A 13,045-nucleotide genomic window follows, 5' to 3' on the forward strand; every position below is an offset into this window, starting at 1 on the left:
CTTTTTTTGTTGCTTACTTTTTCTTAGTGTATCAATGAAGTGGCCATAGAAAACGCTAGCTTTCTATTCTGTTAAGAAAAGTCGGAAATGAAGCAAAGGAAAGTAAATTTTTTGGAGGGAAGGAAGATTAGAGCTTGATATCCTATTGGCGTCGGAAATAAAGCAAAGGAAAGCAAAATTTTTGGAAGGAAGGAAGATTAGAGTTTGATATCCCATTGGCAGCGCAATCACTAGAGATGGAGCAGAAGTTGGCAGTACGAAAGGATCGGAAAGTAAATCGGCCGTGGCCTTTTCTAAGGAACCATTCCGGAATTTGCTTGGAACGATTTAGAGAAATCGCGGAAAAAACCTAAATCTGGTTGGCGGGACGGGTATTTGAAAGGTCGTCGCCCCGCATGTGAGTCCAGCTAGCTAAACAGTACTACATACCGCTCTGTGACACTTTTGGAGCCTCTTCTTGGAACGCATGTGTGTGTGTGTGTGTGTGTGTGTGTTGGACGTCCACCTTAACCCCAAGGTCGCCCTGCCAATGCTCGGGCAAAACCGGAGCTCCTCCGCCTCTGGCCTAGGGGTTAGGCGCCATATTTCAGGCGCCCCTAACAAGGTTTTCTCGGCGCTTCGACGCAAAACCCGTAGCGTAGGCAAGTGTTCTGCACACGCCGCGCGACAGCCGCCGCTGCCGTGCCCTGACGCCTCTGCTCGTGTGTAGGCTCTCTCTCTCTCTCTCTCTCTCTCTCTCTCTCTCCCCCTCCTTCCCTCCCTTTCCCCTGCCCCCTCTCTTTCTCTGCGTGATGGTGCGACAGGTCCCGGCACCGTACTGCAAAAATGCTTGAGCGACAAAATCACACGCGGATCGTCAAACGGCAGTTTTCCTATGTTGGGCAATATAAGGCCCCGTGTTCCTCTTTTGTTCCTCTTTACAATGCACTTAGCGGCAGTTTCAACGAGATGAAAGGGGACTCGTACGTACCTAATATCTACTAAGTTTTTTCATTCATAACGGAGGGAGTTATAAAGACTGCAACGGCTAATTAAAATGAAAAATGTTACAATTTTGCTTCAGACGTGGGGTTGATTTTCGTTCATTCACGGATCAATCATCATCATCATTAGGTGGTAAAACTTTTTGGTGGCAAGTGTTAGCAATTTCTTTCGGCAACATGCGAGGTGTCCGTAAGATAATGTCACGTCTTACACTGATAAGAATTAACTACATTAGCCACTGCATCTAAAGATGTGACATAACGAAGAGTTTACAGATACAAAAGGTAAGCAAACCGAACAAAAAAAAAATACTCATTCCCAGGAGATAGCACGCTACGGTCAGCTGATGACGAATCAGCCTCGGAATGTGGTAGGAAGATGTCACCCAACAGCAGCGTGGCCTGCGGTGTGGGGAACGATTGACCAAAAATATTTTGCGACGAAGGTCCGCGCCACCTGGTTGGCTGGTTCAAATGGCTCTGAGCACTATGGGACCCACCATCTTAGGTCATAAGTCCCCTAGAACTTAGAACTACTTAAACCTAACTAACCTAAGGACATCACACACACCCATGCCCGAGGCAGGATTCGAACCTGCGACCGTAGCAGTCCCGCGGTTCCAGACTGCAGCGCCAGAACCGCTAGACCACCGCGGCCGGCGCGCCACCTGGTACCTCGCCGTCAGCGAAAAGTTTGTGACAAGACGTAGACTGTACAACAATACTCAAGCTGACTCCCCATGTGCATGCGGTGTCGCGAGATTAGAACGGATGAACATCGCCTGGAATGTGGACCTTCCCCGGGTGTGTGGCTTCTAATTCAGAAGATGCTTGCCGTCTGTCTCCGAGTGCCGACACACACGATCCAGTCCGGAGTGTTCCTTCACCCTAACACGACCTACCTTCCCCAATCAAAGACACTTGCGACTAACTGGATCAAAGGACTTTCTGTGCATTGTCTTTTTCGCGACGGTCTCGAAGAGGTGCTTGACTTTTGGACTTAACTCACAAGAACGACACGATCAACTGCAGTAACACCCAGGTATCGTCAGACCTTCGCCAATTACTTAAACAGTGTATTCAAGGACCCCCGCCCAGCAGCTGGGTAGTACCGGGTAAGATAAGTTGATTCTTGTGTGTGTCGATCTGAATCTCGATATGGACAATTAAACAGGATTCTGTTCCGAGAAGACGTACGCGAATGCCTGCTTTAGCGGAACTTTGAATTTCGCCGCGCTACACTCGTTCCCTCAGATATAAATTATATCGTCGCAGCTGTATGAGCGCTCGACGGCAGAGAAAATACATAAGAAAATGAAGGTACAAAAATTGTAACTCTCTTTGTTTTCTACCCGCTCTTGTCTCTTGAGAGCGGAAGCTTAACTTCACTTATTAGCTATTCTTGGTCGGATTAAGACGAAAAAACGTATTGATGTGCAGACGTATTGTGGAAGTTTGTATGAAATTTGGAGGATGGAAGCAGCAACGTAAAATACATTGCATTCAATATCAAGATGGTTTTAATTTGTATACATTAGTAATTCCTGGACAATGAAATTTATTGCAAGATTTCGGAGCAGCTAAGACTTTTCACGCAGAAATGAAGCAGGAGATTTTTAGAGAACAAGACCTGGACGCCGCACGAGAGAAGACATGTTAACATGGTAAAGAATGAACTCTTATCTACGCTTTTTCCCCCTGTTAATCACATTTTGTTATTCTCTGTTCTCTTTCAAATAATTTTTGTAGTAGAAATTGGTTCGACTTTTGCTCAGAAACGCCACAAGGACCACCCCAACAATAACTTTTCCGAATCACGAAGTCCGATAACTTTTCTGTGATACGAAGTCCGATTTGCATTTCATTCTTTCCCTTTTTCAACGTCATTAACGATTTTAAAACCCTTTTTTTATTCACCGTTTCTTCCCACATTTTCAACCTTTTCGTTTCTTCTCTTTTTTTTCTTTTTTACTAACCACTACACTGCTGTGGAAAGGTGGGACCAGACAGCGTTTATTTTCAGATGTTTTCGAGTGATCGTCGTTCTTATATTGTTGTACAACCGGAAGTATTATTGTAGTAACGGAAGAGTACCCTCAGGTTGACTGTATTTAGGTTTAGACTCTTTACTAATAAAATACAACGCTGTCCCACAGGTTCCATTTTGTGTCGTAATTATATTATGTACACTATTGTCAGGTCCCTGTGAGTCCAGTAACTTACAAAAATATGCAAAATGATGAAAATACCTAACTTAATCAATTAAAAAAAAGATGTTAATGTCGCAAGAGGAACATTTAGTGGCATTTTTCTTGTTCCAGTTGTACAATACATGTTTCACTCAACATTATTGTGATAAAAAAAAGTGGCGCATCCGGGAGGGAGAAGTGCGCCGGCCGCGGATACAATCCTCCCGGGAGATTAACATCGAGGATAGGTGTGGCTGTTTCCCACATCCCACTAGATGAATACCAAGCTGGTTACCAAGTCCGCCTCAGTTACACTATTGACAAACATTTAGCAAACTTTCGCCCACTTTCACCCGAATAAGAAAGAGTAGCTGTGCTACTGAGGACTCGGGCGCGAGCATTTCCGACGCCTTCCTGGGCTCTTACTTGTGATGGCATTCAGACAGGCTAGGGTGCTGTCGATTGTTGCATACGAATGCGAAATACCTGCAATGTGCGTTTCCGCAAAGTGATTTTTACGCCAAAGTTGCGATCGTCCTACAAGTTGCGTCAGATGTGGAGCGCAGAGCGTAGCAGTTTCCGTGGTGTAGCGGTTATCACGTCTGCCTAACACGCAGAAGGTCCCCGTTTCGATTCTAGGCGGAAACACTTTTTCGTTGCACTCAACAGACAGTTGGGGTATACATACTCTTAGACACTGGACTCGCATTCGGGAGGACGACGGTTCAATCCCGCGTCCGGCCATCCTGATTTAGGTTTTCCGTGATTTCCCTAAATCACTCCAGGCAAATGCCGGGATGGTTCCTCTGAAAGGGCACGGCCGACTTCCTTCCCCATCCTTCCCTAATCCGATGAGACCGATGACCACTCTGTCTGGTCTCCTTCCCCAAACAACCAACCAACCAACCTATACATACTCTTTCCCAAGGGACTGACGTGTGGCGACAGGAAGGACATCCGGGCGCCCCTTGAGCTAACCATGCCGAAGTCGCTCATAGCCATGTCGACCCTGTGCCTATGTGGGACGAAGGCACATCACAAGGAGGAGCAGTAGGAGGAGGAGGACTCACCACGCCAATACCGTGTCACACAGCCTCTGGACTTGATAATGGTCTCAATTCGGCGAAGAACTAAGTCCGCGTGTTTCTTCGGGAATCCAGCTACAGCCACTCATTGATGATTAGACTCCGAATACTCAACAAACTGCGAGGATGTTTATAGCTACGTTTCGCCCGCTGTTCCAAAACGTCCTCACTGTTTTCTGTGGGACTGAATCGGATACGTTACGGCGAGTTGGGATGGGGTAAGATACCTGAGTGTTCGTGAAACTAGGAACATATGCGTGCAGCCATGTTAATACTGCTGATGTCGTCTTGGAAGATGGCAGTGACCAGAGCATCCTCATCATGAAGATGTGGATGAAAAGGCAACACTTTGTCGCCGATAATGTTGTACTAACCATCCTGGTTCACATTCAGCGTAACCTGAATGAGAGGCCGAAGTCACGGTACGAAAAACATCCCCAAAACAGCACAGAAACACATCTCGTCAGAACTACAGTCTACACTGCATCTACACACTCTGCAAGCCACCGTAGGGTGGCGGAGGGTAGCCTGTACCACTATATAGTCATTTCCACCCCTGTTCCACTCGCAAATGGAGCGAGCGAAAAATGACTGTCTATATACCTCCGTACGAGCCCTAATTTCTGGTATCTTATCTTCGTGGTTCTTACACGAAATTTTTGGTGGTGGCAGTAGAATCGTTCTGCAGTCACCTTCAAATGCCGGTTTTCTAAATTTTCTCAATAGTGTTCTTCGAAAAGAGCCTCGCCTTCCCTCCAAGGATTTCCATTTCACTTCAGGAAGTATCTCCGTAACACACACCGCTAACAAATATAGCAGCCCGCCTCTGTATTGATGCGATGTCTTCTTTTATTCCGACCTGGTACGGGTCCCAAACACTCGAGGAGAGCTCGAGAGCAGGTGGTACTAGCGTCCTACATGTGATCGCGATCTTGAAGCATTAGCTGAAGAAAGTCATCTCTTTTTAAATATATATATATATATATATATATATATATATATATATATATATATATATATATATATAATATTTCAAAGTGACTTTCTTACGCGAATGAGCACTCTTTTCTTAACAAAATGGCCGGCCGGAGTGGCCGAGAGGTTCTAGGCTCTTCAGTATGGAACCGCGCGACCGCTACGGTCGCAGGTTCGAATCCTGCCTCGGGCATGTATGTGTGTGATGTCCTTAGTTTAGTTAGGTTTAAGTAGCTCTAAGTTCTAGGGGACTAATGACCTCAGATGTTAAGTCCCATAGTGCTCAGAGCCATTTGAACCATTTCTTAACGAAATGTCTCCCGTTGTCTGTGAAAAATTTAATAAAACATATATGAACTTTGAATTCAGATCAACGGTATCAGAGAAATGGGCCCGTGGATACAAGGAATCGAGGAATTGTATTTTCAAATGGAGCTACAGCAAAACGTAAGCGCGAAGCGAAGCTTATCCCAGTAAACTATACTTTTTCCTGTTACCTCTATCGCCGGCCGCCGTGGCCGAGCGGTTCTAGGCGCTTCAATCAGGAACCGCGCTGCTGCTACGGTCGCAAATTCGAATCCTGCCTCGGGCATGGATGTATGTGATGTCCTTAGGTTAGTTAGGTTTAAGTAGTTCTAAGTTCTAGGGGACTGATGACCTCAGATGTTGTCCCATTGTGCCTAGAGCCATTTGAACTGAGCAGACGTATTTTATTTAAGTTCCTCTGTAGTAGAATTAATTTTTATTCATGATTAAATATGTCGAAAGAAGGTTACATTTATATTTCATCTAAGAGGAAATGTACTCCCCGCAATTATTAAGTGGTGCATGATTTGTAATTTTTTGTTGTTGAAATATTTGTTACAGAAATCTAGCTGGAACTGCGACCTCAGCAGATCATTGTAAACACACAAAATTCACTTTCAGCTATTGATTTCATTCTGTCATGAGCAACGCGCGTTCCTGAGATTACGTGCGGATCATTTAACAGTGATTTGTGATCATTTTGAACAAGAATAAATTACGTATGTGAATCTGTTGCACTCCCTTCTGTCTGATACAGGCGTTACAGAAGTGATGGTGCTGTTAAATGACTACGCCTAGTAAAGGATAAAATTTTATTTGGAAGCAACGCATGCTTTTTAGATGCGGTGCGCATGGAACAGGAAGAATGCGCACCGCCACCAACAAAGACCGTTGCTCGATTGCTCAATGAGAAAGAAACTATACTCGCTTGATAATCTGATTTTCAGAAATTGTGTCATTTTATTCAAATACGGGAGACAACAAAGCGTCAATCTGCTTTACAGATGAACCACACTTTCCCAAAATTCTCCCAATAAACCGAAGTCGACCATTCGTCTTCCCTACCACAATCCTCACGTTTGTTCCATTTCATATCGCTTTACAACGTTACGTCCAGATATTTGCATCACGTGAATGTGTCAGGAAGGGCACTACTAACACAGTATCCGAACATAATTGGTTTTTTTTTTTTTACTCATCTGCACTAACTTACATTTTTATATATTTAGAACTAGCTGCCATTCTCCACTCCAGCTAGAAATTTTGTCTAAGTCAGCCTGTACCCTCCTACAGTCATTCATCTTCTACAGCTCCCCGTATACCACAAAATCCTCAGCAGATAGCCGCAGATTGCTGCCCGTTTTCTGTTACCCATATCATTTATTTTTATAAATGGCGGCGCAGATAAAAGTAGTCCGTGTAAGTATGAAGGTAATGCAGTGAAATTACAGAAACGAAGAGCTGAATTTACGGTGATGAAATGCAGTGAAAAATACATTTACAGGAGATGTTGAAGGTGACCCCCGGCAACATCAGCGCATGTCTAAGCATATCCAGATATACTCGGCGTAAAATTCGGATACCGATGGCGGTAAATTCTCGTCCGATGTTCATGTGTTGTGTGTGGATTTGTTACGTGTCCCACAGGAAAAAAATCATATGAAGTTAGATCCGGTGGACATGTTTCCTACAAATGTTTGCTGACAGTCTGCGCTTCAGCGAAGACATCATGGAATCGTTCCAGGGACACCTTAGACGTGCGGCATGTTGCCCCATCTTGCTGGAAAAAGCAGTATTGTCTTTCATATTCACTACGTTGAGCACAAAATGTATTAAGTGAGTTCCCGTTACACCGCACAAAATGCCGATTATTTCATCATGGAGTGGTTGCTGACACACAATGTTAAGGTTCTCCGTTGCCTAGTACCTCGTGTCCTGTGACTTAACATCACCGGAAACATGAAACCATGCTTCATCACTCATGACGTCATGGAAAGGGTCTAACAAACCATCGTTGATGTTATTCAGAAGCCACGTGCAATAATATACACGTTTCTGACTGTCATCCTGCTGTAATTTCTGCACAACCGTCACAAAATGTGGCTCAAATGAAGACATTTTCAATATCCGCTGGCAACTCCTCCTACTTTCATGCGCTTGTTGGGCCAATTTTCGTGTAGACTTCTTTGGGCACTGAGTCATTCTTCGGAGGAAAATGTCTGTAGTAACTTCTAGTGTGCGAAGTGAAAGAATTCTTATATGGATATGGTGTCTGTTCTTTCAGACTTTAGTTTCGGAGAGCATGTCGGATGGAAGAGTTGGAGAGGAGGACCCCGAGCCAAGAATTTGGAAAAAAGGCTGAAAGAAAAGCAGGGGAGGGACGAGGGATGAAGAGTAACCCTCACTTGGAGAGGAAGAGGATCGTTCTGTTAAAGGTGGAAGAACAGGTAGGTGTATGGGCACGTACCATGTTGTGCTGGTGGAGGCGATAAAAGATTCCTTTGGATAGGACGCAAAAAAGGTGTAATGTAAGGTTGGGGAGTGTGCTGGTTCAAACGCAACAGAGTATAAGATTAATTATCAGAGCTGAAGTGATAGGGTGGTTGGTATTAGGTTTGCGGAGATGTACAAAAGCTGAAGGTGTTCAGTATGTGAGAGAAAAGAGGGGAAATTGATTAGCTGATACAGAATCCTAGTGGGACAAGATAGGTGGATACGGAAGGCAAGGCAGTGTGTTTAGTCTTAGAGGAATTGGAAGAAGTAGAAAAAAATTTAATGCGGCAGAAATCCAGATGACATGAAATGTACTCGCAGTTGTGAATACGAACACTCATCAGCTGTACAAAGTAATGACGGCAATGAAAATTAGTGCCGGACCAGGATCGAACCTGGGTTTCCCGCTATCCGTGCACGACTCACGGTCAGACCCAAACTTCAGTATGTCGTCGCTGCTGCGTCACAACCTGTACTCGTACACACATTACGTAATTCCCATATAGGGGAGGAAATTTCAATTGAAAGTCGCTAATTGCTTCGGCGGACAAATATGATATTGCAGCATCTGTGTTGTTACGAAGAACATTTCAATGCACCTTCAGATGCGCAAACGCGTCCGAAGGAACGTTATATCATTCTTCTTAACAACACAGGCACTGCAGTATCGTATTGAATCGAGATGACGCTGGCACAGGAGAGGATCCCTCAGATTAAGGTTTGTACATGTTGAGTATGTTGGAGCGTACAGCCGGCCAATTTGTAGTTCAGTACTCTTAGTCTCTTGTGGGCTTTTTGTTGGATGGTTAAGGGACGCAGTTACCATCGAGAGGTGATCAGAAGTATTTTAGTGTGTTAGTTAATCGGATAGTACTGTTATAAAAATGGGGATGGAAATGTTGATGTTTTGTCCCATAATTAATATCTACGTCACTGAAGGGTTGGTTTTGAGAAGTGAATGGTACCACCAGAAGGTAAATTGGCTAAGATGGACCTGAAGGGACCATTGGACGTATAGACGGTAAGAGTCAGGAGGAGAAAGGAGGTGTCCTCGGTGTATTGTAGGAGGTAGACAGGGCGAGGGGTTTATGCATATCGGCAGCGTGTTGTTGTTGTGGTCTTCAGTCCTGAGACTGGTTTGATGCAGCTCTCCATGCTACTCTATCCTGTGCAAGCTTCTTCATCTCCCAGTACCTACTGCAACCTACATCCTTCTGAATCTGCTTAGTGTATTGATCTCTTGGTCTCCCTCTACGATTTTTACCCTCCACGCTGCCCTCCAATGCTAAATTTGTGATCCCTCGATGCCTCAGAACATGTCCTACCAACCGATCCCTTCTTCTAGTCAAGTTGTGCCACAAACTTCTCTTCTCCCCAATCCTATTCAATACTTCCTCATTAGTTACGTGATCTACCCACCTTATCTTCAGCATTCATCTGTAGCACCACATTTCGAAAGCTTCTATTCTCTTCTTGTCCAAACTAGTTATCGTCCATGTCTCACTTCCATACATGGCTACACTCCATACAAATACTTTCAGAAACGACTTCCTGACACCTAAATCTATATTCGATGTTAACAAATTTCTCTTCTTGAGAAACGCTTTCCTTGCCATTGCCAGTCTGCATTTTATATCCTCTCTACTTCGACCATCATCGGTTATTTTACTCCCTAAATAGCAAAACTCCTTTACTACTTTAAGTGTCTCATTTCCTAATCTAATTCCCTCAGCATCACCCGACTTAATTTGACTACATTCCATTATCCTCGTTTTGCTTTTGTTGATGTTCATCTTATATTCTCCTTTCAAGACACTGTCCATTCCGTTCAACTGCTCTTCCAAGTCCTTTGCTGTCTCTGACAGAATTACAATGTCATCGACGAACCTCAAAGTTTTTACTTCTTCTCCATGAATTTTAATACCTACTCCGAATTTTTCTTTTGTTTCCTTTACTGCTTGCTCAATATACAGATTGAATAACATCGGGGAGAGGCTACAACCCTGTCTCACTCCTTTCCCAACCACTGCTTCCCTTTCATGCCCCTCGACTCTTATAACTGCCATCTGGTTTCTGTACAAATTGTAAATAGCCTTTCGCTCCCTGTATTTTACCCCTGCCACCTTCAGAATTTGAAAGAGAGTATTCCAGTCAACATTGTCAAAAGCTTTCTCTAAGTCTACAAATGCTAGAAACGTAGGTTTGCCTTTTCTTAATCTTTCTTCCAAGATAAGTCGTAAGGTCAGTATCGCCTCCCGTGTTCCAACATTTCTACGGAATCCAAACTGATCTTCCCCGAGGTCGGCTTCTACCAGTTGTTCCATTCGTCTGTAAAGAATTCGCGTTAGTATTTTGCAGCTGTGACTTATTAAACTGATAGTTCGGTAACTTTCACATCTGTCAACACCTGCTTTCTTTGGGATTGGCATTATTATATTCTTCTTAAAGTCTGAGGGTATTTCGCCTGTCTCATACATCGTGCTCACCAGATGGTAGAGTTTTGTCATGACTAGCTCTCCTGAGGCCATCAGTAGTTCTAATGGAATGTTGTCTACTCCCGGGGCCTTGTTTTGACTCAGGTCTTTCATTGCTCTGTCAAACTCTTCACGCAGTATCTTATCTCCCATTTCGTCTTCATCTACATCCTCTTCTATTTCCATAATATTGTCCTCAAGTACATCGCCCTTGTATAAACCCTCTATATACTCCTTCCACCTTTCTGCTTTTCTTTCTTTGCTTAGAACTGGGTTGCCATCTGAGCTCTTGATATTCATACAAGTGGTTCTCTTCTCTCCAAAGGTCTCTTTAATTTTCCTGTAGGCAGTATCTATCTTACCCCTAGTGAGACAAGCCTCTACATCCTTACATTTGTCCTCTAGCCATCCCTGCTTAGCCATTTTGCACTTCCTGTCGATTTCATTTTTGAGACGTTTGTATTCCTTTTTGCCTGCTTCATTTACTGCATTTTTATATTTTCTCCTTTCATCAATTAAATTCAATATTTCTTCTGTTACCCAAGGATTTCTATTAGCCCGCGTCTTTTTACCTACTTGATCGTCTGCTGCCTTCACCACTTCATCCCTCAGAGCTACCCATTCTTCTTCTACTGTATTTCTTTCCTCCATTCCTGTCAATTGTTCCCTAATGCTCTCCCTGAAACTCTCTACAACCTCTGGTTCTTTCAGTTTATCCAGGTCCCATCTCCTTAAATTCCCACCTTTTTGCAGTTTCTTCAGTTTCAATCTGCAGTTCATAACCAATAGATTGTGGTCAGAATCTACATCTGCCCCAGGAAATGTCTTACAATTTAAAACCTGGTTCCTAAATCTCTGTCTTACCATTATATAATCTATCTGAAACCTGTCAGTATCTCCAGGCTTCTTCCATGTATACAGCCTCCTTTCATGATTCTTGAACCAAGTGTTAGCTATGATTAAGTTATGCTCTGTGCAAAATTATACAAGGCGGCTTCCTCTTTCATTCCTTCCCCCCAATCCATGTTCACCTACTATGTTTCCTTCTCTCCCTTTTCCTACTGACGAGTTCCAGTCACCCATCACTATTAAATTTTCGTCTCCCTTCACTACCTGAATAATTTCTTTTATCTCGTCATACATTTCATCTATTTCTTCATCATCTGCAGAGCTAGTTGGCATATAAACTTGTACTACTGTAGTAGGCATGGGCTTTGTGTCTATCTTGGCCACAATAATGCGTTCACTATGCTGTTTGTAGTAGCTAACCCGCACTCCTATTTTTTTATTCATTATTAAACCTACTCCTGCATTACCCCTATTTGATTTTGTATTTATAACCCTGTAATCACCTGACCAAAAGTCTTGTTCCTCCTGCCACCGAACTTCACTAATTCCCACTATATCTAACTTTAACCTATCCATCTCCCTTTTTAAATTTTCTAACCTACCTGCCCGATTAAGTGATCTGACATTCCACGCTCCGATCCGTAGAACGCCAGTTTTCTTTCTCCTGATAACGACGTCCTCCAGCGTAGAGGATATTAAAGCGTGCAGAAAGGACAGACACTTGCAATTCCGCAGAGCGGTGGAAAATGCGAAAATTTGTGCTGTTGACTGTTACACTAGAATGGTGGTTGCAAAAAAAGTATGCCATAAGGTGTACATAATTTATTGGGAGAGCATACGCCTGGGGTTTGAAAAGGAAACTGGACTGCCATATATGGCCGTATTCGTGTTCCATGTCAAGGGACAGAAGCATGGCTCATTTACGTTTATTGAGATTGAGTTGGTGTGTTGGGAAATGAGTGAGGTACAGGAAATAGTTGTCAGATGGGAAGTTAGGATGGAAGCCATAGTGCTTGGGCGTGACGATTTAGATGATTGAGACTACGTTAGGAGTACAGTGAACACCTTTGATAATGGTGTAAAACTCGGAAACAAGTATGGATAGAAACAGAAAATGGAAGACAATTAACAAGACAGTCCACAGCTCAAGAAATGAGAAGCTCCGTAGCGTGACTATGCAGAGGTCGCTGTCGCCACCGCAGGGCGAGCCTAGTCAGCCGCGTAGCCGCTAGGGGTGAGGTGGGCGTCAGCCACTTGTTACCCCGTCCAGACTGCAGAGCCCGGACTCCAGACCTCTTGAGCACGCGCTCGCCGCTTAACGAACGGGACGGGACTGGGCGGCTGCTGCCATTTCGCGTGCTGGCGCCACCGGATATTGTCCTCGTCTCTTTTTATCCCAGCCGCCTGGCAACCTCGGTACTATTTGCGAAAAAGGCAGCACAGGCACTGATAAATGGTGCAGGCGACCAAAATCAGAAAGGCGTACATAGAAGGGGCAGGGCGGCTAACGAAAAAAAAAAGCCTTTCCATAAAAGAGATAATGAGCCGGTTCTCCACTCTTCTATAATTAAGCGCCCGAATGTACGCCTCGACGATTGCTTTGATATGTCTCTAACGAGGAAATGAGAGAGGCAGGCACAGTGGTAATGAGTGGTTGTGTGGATTACTCTGAGGCACAAAATGCTCTCGTC

At 44.1% G+C, this 13,045-nt stretch overlaps 1 protein-coding gene and 1 non-coding gene across 3 annotated transcripts in view; one reads left to right on the forward strand and one right to left on the reverse strand.

The window, feature by feature from the left end:
* Positions 1-13,045, reverse strand: part of LOC126187589 (protein cab-1) — a 1,183,411-nt gene that overhangs the window by 315,068 nt on the left and 855,298 nt on the right. The window lies entirely within an intron of this gene.
* Trnav-aac (transfer RNA valine (anticodon AAC)) lies at positions 3,748-3,820 on the forward strand. Its single transcript has one exon. It is a non-coding gene; the product is annotated as a tRNA-Val (tRNA).

Source organism: Schistocerca cancellata, chromosome 5 (assembly GCF_023864275.1).
Source record: "Schistocerca cancellata isolate TAMUIC-IGC-003103 chromosome 5, iqSchCanc2.1, whole genome shotgun sequence".
NCBI lineage: Eukaryota > Metazoa > Arthropoda > Insecta > Orthoptera > Acrididae > Schistocerca > Schistocerca cancellata.